The sequence below is a fragment of the Sapajus apella genome, unplaced genomic scaffold (assembly GCF_009761245.1).
Source record: "Sapajus apella isolate SASKATOON/1434 unplaced genomic scaffold, GSC_monkey_1.0 scaffold37, whole genome shotgun sequence".
Lineage (NCBI taxonomy): Eukaryota > Metazoa > Chordata > Mammalia > Primates > Cebidae > Sapajus > Sapajus apella.
This window is the reverse complement of record NW_022436977.1, coordinates 1,617,425-1,629,677: the sequence shown is the minus strand read 5'-3', so window position 1 is coordinate 1,629,677 and position 12,253 is coordinate 1,617,425. Positions and strand designations below refer to the sequence as shown.

Here is a 12,253-nt window from a genome sequence, read left to right as displayed (position 1 = left end):
TGTCTATGTTTTCAAAATATGGAGTGATTTTGATTGATTGCTCTGTGTCCACAATGCCCTGGAGATGAAAGCCCCTTGAAGCGTTGGGTGTGGTCAGATCTGGTGGCCTCTTCTCCACTATGCTTCTGATGCAAATGCACCTTGATAGCAACCAGTGGTTGAATTCAGGGTTCTGGTTTTGCTTAAGAATTGCTGCAGACCACACCTCTCCTCCGCGCCCCCACCACCCCCCCCACCCCCGCTATCTTGCCCACAATAATCTCAAGCCTCGCCCAATAGTTTCAAGGCCTCCCCTGATCACCCCCCTTCACCCATCAATTAACAAGTGTATGCACCCAATAAAAGCCTGTGGAAACCAGAACTCAGGACCAATGCTGGATCCATGCAGTAAAATTCTACTGGCGTCTTTATTTCCTTTTCTCAATCCCTTGTCACCACCAGGACTAAGGCCACCCACGAACAGGGTGGGGGCTGGTACCCAACACTGTAATTACTAAATATGTTTTCATTAAGGTACAGGGTAGCAATCTGTAACCACCTAATGTGGATTCTAGAAGTCAACAAATAAGTGAGTATACTCTATTTTATGAAAGCCAGGTTTCCAACAGAGACAGATGTTACAAATAAGGAAAGGGAGAAGGTCAGAATGAACTTTGTGGTACTGGATTAGAATAGGTATCAATATGAACCCATGGTTTTAAATATATATAGAAATCTAGGCAGGGTACAGTGGCTCATGTGTGGAATCCCAACAGTCTGAGAAGCCGAGGTGGGAGGGTCACTCGAGCTCAGGAGTTCAAGATCAGCCTGGGCAAAATAGCAGGACCTCTTCTCTACTAAAAATAAAAAAAAATAGCGGGGCATGGTGGGCGCATATCTGTAGTCCCAGGTACTTGGCAAGCTGAGGTGAGACGGTGGCTTAAGCCCAGGAGTTCAAGGCTGCAGTAAGCTATGATCTTGCCACAGCACTCCAGACTGGGTGATAGAGCGAGGCCCTGTCTCAAAAAGGAAAGAAATATCAGTATGTTTGTGTGTGTGCACACATAGTTTTGCATATATACGTAAATATATATAACATACTGATAGATTCCCTAGTTCTGTCGACTGAAGTCTTAGGAGCAATAATACTCCAATAAATATCCCTAAAGCAGGAAAAGCCTCAAGACAGACCTCTTGAACACCAAACTGGGAAGGAAGGGGTGATTTATTCGGCCGGTAGCAGCAGCGGCATAGTTGCCAAACAGCCAAGCTCAACAAAGAAAGTCCCTGCCTTTTTAAAGGCTTACAACTCTAGAAATTACATGTGAAAGGGTCTTGGGTTTACAACTCTATGTGAAAGGGTCTTGGGCTTACAACTCTAGAAATTACATGTGAAGGGGTCTTGATCCACGGAATAGGCATGGGGTACATAACTTGGGTGGGGGTTTGATCCTGTTTAAGCAAAAACAATGCTTTCAGAAAGATTCCTACATACCCTATCAGTGATCTATAGATGGGATTGTGGTTAGCAGTAGGGGTCTTATCCTTCATTGGGCTGGCAGAGACAACCGGTCCCTCCTCTGGCTAACTTCTAACTTCTCCTTTTGAGATGCAATATAAAAGGCCAAAGGTGATTAAGGGTCTCCTTCCTCATATTGAGTATACAGATTTTGATTTTTAAATACTATTCTCCAATAAAAGAAACCAGAGCTCCTTGGAGAAGTAATCACTCCAAGACTGGTGTAGGGAAAAATAAGATGAGCATGGAACAGCCTGTGGCCCAAGAATATAAGGAAGTGCTTGAAAAAGCATAAAGGCCAACCTGAAAGAGCTTCCAACGGCCAAACCCAGAACAATTTGAACAACAAAATAAATAATACTAGTATTGGATTATAACTCATAGAACAAAATAGAAACCCATAAGAACACATAGATATAAACAAATAGTTGAATAAATAAATGAGGGAAAGGGGGCATCTCTCCCTGACAGAAGAATTCCAATTAATAAATGTAGAAGGAATGAGGGAAATACAAAATCATGATTAGCCAAACACCACAGTAATAACTGTTACAGACAAGATCTACCAATGGATGTTAAAATCAATGGGAGAAAGTTTGAGGAGAAACTATATATTCACAGTCTCAAAGTATCTCCCCCAAGATATGTATGAACAATAAAGGGAGGAATAGGCCGGGCGCGGTGGCTCAAGCCTGTAATCCCAGCACTGTGGGAGGCCGAGGCGGGTGGATCACAAGGTCAAGAGATCGAGACCATCCTGGTCAACACGGTGAAACCCCGTCTCTACTAAAAATACAAAAACATTAGCTGGGCATGGTGGTGCGTGCCTGTAATCCCAGCTACCCAGGAGGCTGAGGCAGGAGAATTGCCTGAACCCAGGAGGCGGAGGTTGCGGTGAGCCGAGATCGCGCCATTGCACTCCAGCCTGGGTAACATGAGTGAAACTCCGTCTCAAAAAAAAAAAAAAAAAAAAGGGAGGAATAGTAACTTTACCATGAAGAATATAGCTAAGGGTTCAAAGTTAAAATATCAATAGCAAAAACACATGTCAACACCATGTACCTCCTAGTATGATGCATTGAGGAGGACACATGGCTTCTGCAGTTTTTTTGCAAAACATGCTTAACCTCAATCAAATCATGAGAAAAAACATCAGACAAACCCAAAATGAAAGATGTTCTACAAAATAACAGTACTCATCAAAAATGTCAAGGTCATGAAAAACAAAACTTGAGGAACTGTCAGAGACTGGAGGAGACTAAGAAGACACAACAACTGAATGCAATGTGGGAACCTAGATTAGATCCTAGAACAGAAGAAAAGGCATTAAGGGAAAAACCAGTTACATTCAAGGGAAATCTGCACTCTAGTTAATAGAATTGTACCAATGGTAACTTCCTGGTTTTGATCATTATACTATGATTATGTAAGTTGTTAACATTAGGAGGTGCTCAGTGAAGAGTATGTAAGAACTCTGTACTATCTCTGCAACTTTTCTGTAAGTCTAACATTATTTCTAAATAAACCATCAAAAATAAATAAAATCCATCAACAAATCACCTGATACAATTGTCCTATCTTCTTGCTCAAGGATCTCATCTGAATTTTAATAGTCCCATTAATTTAGAGAGCCCAGTAAGTGACATCAGAACAAACTAAAATTATAAAAATCGGATCTGACATCTAGTAAGTAAATAACGATTTTATGTTTCTTTGTAGTTAAAGAAAATGCCAATAGATGTGACTTTACTGGCCTTGCAAACTTCTTTTTAAATGACTTGACTAACTTTTTATGTCTTCAACATCATGATAATCTGTAATACGTGCCCATAACAATATATTTCGTGTGTATGTTAAGCCAAAGTTGTGTGGGGCTTTGTTGTTTTGAGATAAGAGTCACACTCTTTCTCCCAGGCTGAAGTACAGTGATGCAATCACAGCTCACTGCAGCCTCAACCTCCCAGGCTCAATTGATCCTCCCACCTCTGCCTTCCTAACAGCAGGAACTGCAGGCATGCACTACCATGCCCAGCAAATTTTTGTATTTATCATAGAGACAGGGTTTCACCAGCCCAGGCTGATCTTGAACTCCTGGGCTCAAGCCATCCTCCCACCTTGGCCTCCCAAAGTGCTGGGATTACAGGCATGAGCCACTAAGGCTGGCCCAAAGTTTTATTTACCATTTTAAAAACTATCTTCAACAGATTATAGTAAGTTTGTTACTTGTTATTACATAGTTATCCAACTATAAAACTCAAATTTTGTTTCCCGAGCTTGTTTTTATCCTAACACAAAACTTCTCCTCACTCTCCAAGCCACAATGTCATCATTATCATCATTTTAAGATCTGAAAAGCTGAATTTTATCAGCTCTTCAATATATCCAGCCTTTTTTTCTTTTTTTTTTTTTTTTTTTTCTATTTCAAATATTAAGAGTATTTAGTATGACTCTTTGGGGAAAAAGAAATGCTTGGGATGTTGCAATGGTATTACTATTTATTATTTGCATCCTCCACTAACCAATCCAGTCCAATCAACAACATATCCTCTGAAATTCCTTTAAGTGAGATTTTCAAGAGATGTTTATATCAATAAGCAGATTAAGTGACGCATTTACATTTGCTTTCTCTTCCATGCACCATCAAGGTGCCTGCACTGGAAATGGAATACATAACCAGCAAATGAATGGATGTGTCACATGCAAACAGCATGACTGGAAATTTAAGAAGCAAAATGATAATAACCTTAGGGAAAGCAAAATTCATAAAAGTTTAGAATTACAAGAGGCCTTAATAGGCCATTTAATCCATTCCAATAACAACAACCCCAGATGAAAATCTATCCTATTTTTAAAAGGCTCCAGATTTCCACCCTCCCTAGATATCTCATTCTGCCACACAATCTTGTCATGTGATTTGGGGGAAATATTACGACTGTTCTTTGCCTTTACCTAATGCTATCTTTTCTCAAATAATACAGCAATACATCTTAACTCACTTCCAAATACAAAAATGTGCACGAATACGTGTGTGTGTGTGTGTGTGTGTGTGTGTGTGTGTACATATATACGTACGTTGATGCCTAAGACAGGCACCTAGGACACTCAAATTTGCTTGCATAAATACAGGCTATGGAAACATATCAAAGGTACATACTCATCCCACACTAATCACAACAGGCACTATGAAACTAACAATGTCACAGAACAACTTTGGTCTAAAAATATCCAGTGGAAATCAATTTTATAAAACCTTGAGGTAAATAGGTAAATAGGTTTCTTCCCACTATGAATAATCACAGTTTCTTTGCCTTCCACAAATACTGCCCCATTTTGAGCAACCACCACTAGCAGAATTGTAAAAATATAATATACACATATGTACTAGATCCACACAGACACTGTTTTAACGTTTGATTTTTTAAATCACTTAGCTAACAATCATTTTGGAAAAGGGCTGAATGAAAAGGATAGTTATGGCAGAGTAAAGCCAGTGATTATGAACAAGTGGCCAGTTTTCATCAAGCAGGCCAGAGAATGATTCAAAGAAATCATTTCTGGAACATATATAGAATGGGGAAGTCCGATCCAAGGATTAAAAAAAAAAAAATGTGTCTTAGGAAACTAGGAAATACACCAAAATGCTAACCATAAAATGCCACCTCTGGAGACAGAGTTACAAAATGGGTTAGTTTATTCAGATTTGTTATTCCTATCATTTGATTATCCCTATTTTCTAGGTATTATAGACATTTCTTAAACTAAGGCAAATCTGTCCCTGTGTTCCACAGCTCTCTAATATAGATAGCATGTCTTTTACATAACCTCCTGGGAGAGGTGGTACAAGCTCCTGTCCTCTCCTCGTGTCTCCCAGTAACCTGCCACCCATCACAGAACACACTTCACCGTGTTTCCCGGGGCAGCTCCTGTCATCACCATCATCATCCTCATCTCATACTGAAGCCTAAACAATGCGCCCCGCCTCGCCTCGCCTCCCGGTGGCAAAGGCTTTATAATTTGTTGTTTTATCGGGGCGGGAGATTTGGAGAAAGGTTTAGCAAATGATGAGCTGCCCCCATCCGAAGGCAGAGGAGAGGAGAGAGACACGTCGTCTCAGCCTCCACCCCGCTAAAGGCGGCCGGCGCCTGGGGACACCGGGGTCGCGGCTCTCCCGGATGCTGAGAGGGAGCGGGCCGCCGCCCCCGGACCGAGCCCCAGCCGGGGCAGGGGCGCTGGTCAGCGGATAAAGGAATGAGACAGAAGGTCAGAGACGCGACCACCGCGGGGCCGAGGCACAGACGCGGTCAGCCGCTGGAGGGGCGGGTCCCTCGGCCCTCTCCGCGGTCGCCTCAGCTTCTACGCTGTTCGAAGGCGCCCGGGCGAAGGAAGGCCTCTGGGGCCGGGGTCCGCTCCGCGCCGCGCCGGGAAGGCTCCCACAGCTCGCCTGCCGCCCACCTGGGACCTCAGCAGCCCCGCTGGGCGGCAGTCCCGGAACGGCCCTAGCTGGCCCTAAAAAGCACACACACACACAGGATCAGGACAGTGGAGGATGCGTTACCTTACGCGGCTCTGAAGCTGGCGGGGGTGGGGCGCGGCTCCGGCGACCCGAGCCCGGCTCGGCAGAGGCTGCGGCGGCCACGTCCTTTATTTTTGCTGCAGCAGCAGCGACTTGTCAAAGGGAAAGACGTAAGAGGCGGCGGCAGCAGCGGCGGCGGCAGGCGGCTCTCGCGACATTTGGACGGAACTCTCGCGCAGCCGGGAGCACTCGCCCCGCCCCGCCCCGCGTGCCCAGCGCGGGAGGCAAAAGGGGAGCTGAGAGGAACGCGACTCAGGCGGAGCCGGGGTCGAGCGAAAAGAGGAAGAGGATTTGGGCGCGAGGGGAGCCAACCTAGGTGCTGGGGACACTTTCCCACCGCGCGGCCCTCACCTTTCAGCCCTCGCGGAATCCGAACAGTCCTGACCGCCCGAGGGGACCGGACTCCGCCGATGAAGCACAATTGGGGGCGTTTCACAAAGGGCGGTGAGGAGTGGGGCACCAGCCGGTGCGCCCCGTTTTCCTCGTGGTGGGCAGCGAAGACCCCACCGCCCGGCGTCCGGGAGCGGCCCGGCGAGGTAACACGTGTGAAAGCCGGCAGCCGGGCCGGGGCCACACCCCTTTATCTCCGCCTTGCACCCGGCGCCCCGAGCTCTTTATCTCCCGTCGCAGCGGGCCCGGGCCCTCCGGCCCTGCGGCCGGCCAAGTTCAATCACATGAAAGCGTTTCTTTGACCTACTTCTACCTCGTTCGTTTCTTTGCGCGTTACGAGACTGCCTGAACCCTGCGGACGTCGCGGGGCCTAGCTCCTCGGTTTTCTTTTCTGCTGGGGAACACTGAGGAAAGTGTCCTTTGGGTGACTTACGTTCTTGATCATGACCTCATCCTTTATCAGGACACGGACTGGCTCAGTTCTCACCGTATCCCCAGCGCCTAACATAGGTCCAAGTGGACATTATTCAGTGAATCATCTTCTTCCTCCTTCTGAACCTGGTTTTACTCCTGCACTCCCGCCTTTATCCTGTCACCTTCCAGATATTCTACCGAGCACCAATTATGTGTAACCGACCAATGATACGGGGACAAAAAATAGAGCTGGTCTCTGCCTTACAGAAGTTTGCGAGCTAACTGGAGGCGTAGAAGAAGCACACAACATACAAGCCATGAATGTGTCACAAGCGTAAGAAATTACGGTATAGACAGACAAGGAAGTGCTTGCCCATGGTTAGATATATGTTTGTGTGTCACATGAGGCAGTTTAGTCCAAGAGCGAGGAGCCATCCATGTGCTTCACTGTCAGACACTGGTGGGGACTCTGGAATCCCACTTACCCCAGATTGTGACATTGGGCAAGTTTTTTGAGCCCTCCAAACCTCAGTTCCTTAGGTGTCAATTTATTATACCGGTTCTTATTATCACAAGGTTCCTCTGAGGAGTAAAATATATGTAAAGCTCACATAGAAGCTCACATACGTCACATATTAAGTACTCATTAAGTGGTGGGTCTTGTGTATGTAGTTTTTAAGTTTCTATGTAAAATGTGTCTTTCTGGTAAACGGTGTAAGGGAGTAGCTATATGGGGAGTGATGTCACTGTTGCTAGTGCTTTATGATCTGGGTTTTGTGTGTGAAGCTCACTCAAAAGCAACAAGCTTTGTGTCATTCTTTTAATTTGTTGATGTAATCATCCATGGCACTCACAAATATCATGACATTCTGTTTTTCTTGAATTTGGAAAACTACTGGTTTTGCCCATTCTATTTCAAGAAAAGGACAGCTTATTTTAAAGGCCAATCGAGTCCCTCTTTTATTTTCTCCTTAGCTTCTACCCTCAGAGCTGCGTATAAAAGAGAATTGAATACAATTGTGTTCAGTTGCATACAGTCAGCAAATATTGTTAGTGTCAGCAAGTATGCCCTAACTACTAGCAAGCCTCACCTTGACCACACCACTCTTTCCCAAAACGCTGTTGTTGTTGTTTTGTTGTTGTTTGAGACGGAGTCTGACTCTTCTGCTCAGGCTGGAGTACAATGGCGTGATCTTGGCTCACTGCCACCTGTGTCTCCCCGGTTCAAGCAATCCTCCTGCCTCAGCCTTCTGAGTAGCTGGGATTATAGGTGTGCTCCTCCACGCCCAGCTAATTTTTCTGTATTTTTAGTAGAGACGGGGTTTCACCATGTCGCCCGGGCTGCTCTCGAACTCCTGACCTCAAATGATCTGCCTGCCTCTGCCTCCCAAAGTGCTGGGATTACAGGCGTGAGCCACCGCACCAGGCCAAAACATTGTTGCATACTCAAATCAACATATGCTGGAACCTTGTTGTCGGCATTATTCTCCCAACCCCACCAGTTCATTTTATTCAGATTTCCCTAAAGAAAAGTGTTGTAGATGGGAGGAGTGGATAGAGGAATTTCAGAGCCACAGCCAAAGCCTCAATATCACAAGCCCTTGCTCTGATAGCCTTCTAAGCAGCACACTCTGGCCATACCAGCCAGCCACATCTTCCTCCCCTCACACACCTCACCCCCACTTCGTGCCTCATATTCCACAGTCCCACAATACAGCTGGGAGGTCCCAGGCAAAAGAACTGGAGAATGAAGAGTAGAATACATATTTTTCATCTTTCATATGCATATAGGAAATGTGCACCTCCTAAGTAAACATTAGTGCTAAATTGTAAGTGAAGAAATCCATTAGAACAGTGAAGTGTGGAGGCAGAGCAACAGAGGTAAACGGACTCTGGGGAGTAAGTTTGTGTTACCCTTGGCACTTGGCTCAGGAAACAAATCGCTCTGAAAACAGAAGAGACCTCCAGAACAAGAATCCACGGACATGAATTCTGGTAGCTTCAGAAATTGCAGCCTCGTTGCCCTGTCGTTACACAGTCTTTCTGAGCCTACTCTCACATCTGTAAATAGGGATGATAATAAAACCCAGTACCTGCCAGAGAGTATCATGGGAGTCAAATAACATAGGAAAGTACTTTGTAACCATATTTGTCGCACTATTTAAATGCAAGATATGATTATTCATTCATTCATTTAACAGATCTTTGTGGAATGCCTATCATAAGCCTAGCATTGTGCAAGGCACAAAAGATAATATTGAACAAGCTTAAATACCTGCCCTCAAGGAGCTTATCATCTAATGCGAAGAGAGGGAAGAAAATAGATCATTATAATATGATATGAGGAGAGTGCAAGTGATAAGGGTACAGTGGGAGGGAGCAAGCAAACCAGAGGAAGTGCAAAAAGAGCTGAAAGTCGCAAAAAAAAAAAAAAGCTGAAAGTCTTTTTGGAGGAGGTTTAGAAAGCTTCTATAATGGGCAAGGCATGGTGGCTCACGCCTGTAATCCCAGAACTTTGGGAAGCCGAGACAGGCAGATTACCTGAGGTCAGGAGTTCAACTGGCTAACATGGAGAAACCCCATCTCTGCTAAAAAATACCAAAAATTAGCCAGGCATAGTGGTGGGTGCCTATAATCCTAGCTACTCAGGAGGCTGAGGCAGTGAGAATTGCTTGAACCTGCAAGGCAGAGGTTGCAGTGAGCCAAGATCGCACCACTGAACCCCAGCCTGGGTGACAGAGTGAGATTCTGTCTTAAAAAAATAAAAAGAAAGAAAGCATACATAATGAAGATTCAGAACATTTCATGAAGAGTGATTCCTAAATCAACTCCAAAATAACTTCAACAAATTACTCTGTTGTGGGCTGTGAATTCTCCTTGGTTCTAATAAAACTCATATCTCCTAAACCATTAGAAAAGAGTCTTTGATGTGAAATCATTATATACACCCATTAGCTTGGAAGAAGGATGGAATTAATGGAGAGAAAAATCAGTGGTATCTTAATTAGAAACATTTTGTTCTTACAGCTTGTGTTTAAACAACAGAAAAAGAATTAATTCCACCTCACATACTTGGTCCCCAATAGTTCCCTCGGACAGTCTTTCTGATCCAGGTAATATTGCAGATCAGAGCCTAAGAGGCATTTCCAAAATATGATAACACATACCTTATTTTCAATTATGGTTTATTTATAGAAATGGTCCCTGACTTCTGATTTTTCAACCTTAAAGACGGTATGAAAGCAATATGTATTCAGTAGAAACTGTACTTCAAATTTTGAATTTTTATCTTTTCCCGGGCAATATGGATATTCTCCTACAGTGCTGAGCAGTAGCAGCAAGCTGCAACTCCCAGTCAGCCACGCAATCACCAACACTGTATTGTCCTGTTTTGCCAGACAATTTTGTCCAGTTGTAGGCTAATGTAAGTGTTGTGAGCACTTTAAATTAGGGTGGGGTAAGCTATGATGTTCAATAGGTTAATTGTATTAAATGCATTTTTGACTTTTGTTGTTGTTGAGACGGACTTTTGTTGTTGTTGTTGCAGTCACAGCTCACTGAAGCCACAACCTCCCAGTCTCACGCAATCCTCTCACCATAGCCTCCCAAGTAGCTAGGACAACAGGCACATCCCATCACATCCAGCTAATTTTTTTTATTTTAGAAATGAGGTCTGCTACGTTGCCCAGGCTGGTCTTGAATTATTGGACTCAAGCAATCCTCCCACCTAAGCCTCCCAAAATGCTAGGATCACGGGCATGAGCCACCACACCCAGCCTCACTTGACTTATGATATGAGTTTATTGGGACATAACCCCATCGTATGTGGAAGAGCATCTGTACTCTGCTTCTTTACAATACAAAAGGATTTGAGCTAACTATTAATACTTTATTCATAATCATATTCCCTACAAAGAAACTCCAAGATAGTGTATCAATCCATCATTTCTCACAATTATTGAGTGCCTACCATGTGCAAGACATTATGCTAGAACTATAAGCTGTATGAAGTATATCCATGCCCTTTAGTGGTATAAAAACTATAGATGGAGATAAATATCCATGAAAAGATATCTAAATAATAAACAGTTCTATCCATATATCCTTATAGTTGATTCTCTCTATATTTTCTATTGGTTGTATGAGCAAAATTATAAAGTTAGGTGCCTGACTTCTGAAACTTGTTAACTCTATACTGCTGCTTTTCCAGAGAAGCAGGATATCAAGGAAGAGCAACATTTTAACTTGATATTTATAGGTCTGTAATAGGGATTTTAGTAGGTCTTCCTGCACATATCATTCTTTAAACAAAGCATAACCATGACAATTTTCTCTTGGTACAAGTAAAATTTGAAACTGGCTAAACCCAAAGACCAAATTAATTCTGGAAGATAAAGACTTGCACAAAAAATAGGCTTTGATAAAAAGCAATATGATATTAACTAAGAGAAAGTACAGAAAAAAACAAATATTCTCAGAACTCAGGAGACTTCTGGAGAGAATTTCATCCAGGTGGTAGAATCTGAGAGGGAAGCTGACAGCTAAATACCAAAAGTTACATATTCTGATAATAAGGTATTCTCAAAACACCAACCTCCAAGCCACAAAAGTTGCCTAGAATTTTTATTAAAATGTATCTACATATGAAAACACATTCATTCCCTCCTTTCTCACTAACAGATAATTGATCTGCCAAAGAGGTTTGAAGGGAAGTAGGGATACTAAAAATAGGATCATAAGATTGGCAGTTGGTTCTTTTGGAAATGGAGTTCTTTCTTGCTAAATGCAAATCTTCTAGGATTCCTATTTGAAATCCATATCCTAAAATCAAATATTATATACACTAGGACAACCCACCATCTAAACAGTATTAAAGACTTCCCTTTCTAGCTATTTCTTAGCCCTACAATGCAATAACCATTTTTAGATAAATTATTTTTACAACAGTTTGTTAGTGTTGTTTCATCAAAACACAATACCCTGGGGCAGACACAGATGAACATTTTCTCACTCAGCAGCAGGGAATGGAATGCTGATGCTGGGGGAAGAAAAAGATGCTACAGGGGAAAAAGCCTACGTAGGGAGAAGAGAAAGAAGAAGAGAACTAACAATTACAGAGTGCTATCCATGAACTAGGCACATCTTTGTTCTGGTAAGAAAATAATGGGAAGCATATATAAATAATTTTACCTTTTTTCCATACTCTATCAAGCTTCAGGATATATAAATATTTATAACACCAGTTAGAAAGCTGTGAGCACAGTGAGAGGTATGTATCCCTTTTTCTTCTTTTAAGAAAGGACTGGAGGGCTTAGATGAGATACAGTTAAATTACAGCAGGTTGGATCAGGGACAGTTAATGAGAAATTGGGGGTTTT

General features: G+C 43.2%; 1 protein-coding gene across 11 annotated transcripts in view; it reads right to left on the bottom strand.

Moving 5' to 3' along the window:
* HERC1 (HECT and RLD domain containing E3 ubiquitin protein ligase family member 1) overlaps nt 1-6,182 on the bottom strand; it is a 234,247-nt gene extending 228,065 nt beyond the window's left edge. For 10 of the 11 annotated variants that reach the window (XM_032297748.1, XM_032297756.1, XM_032297752.1 and 7 more), the window contains exon 1: nt 6,054-6,182. The gene's annotated coding sequence lies outside the window, so the exon portion shown is untranslated. The remainder of the gene's footprint in view (nt 1-6,053) is intronic. The other variant, XM_032297750.1, reaches the window with a different exon arrangement.
* Nucleotides 6,183-12,253: the final 6,071 nt, after the last annotated feature.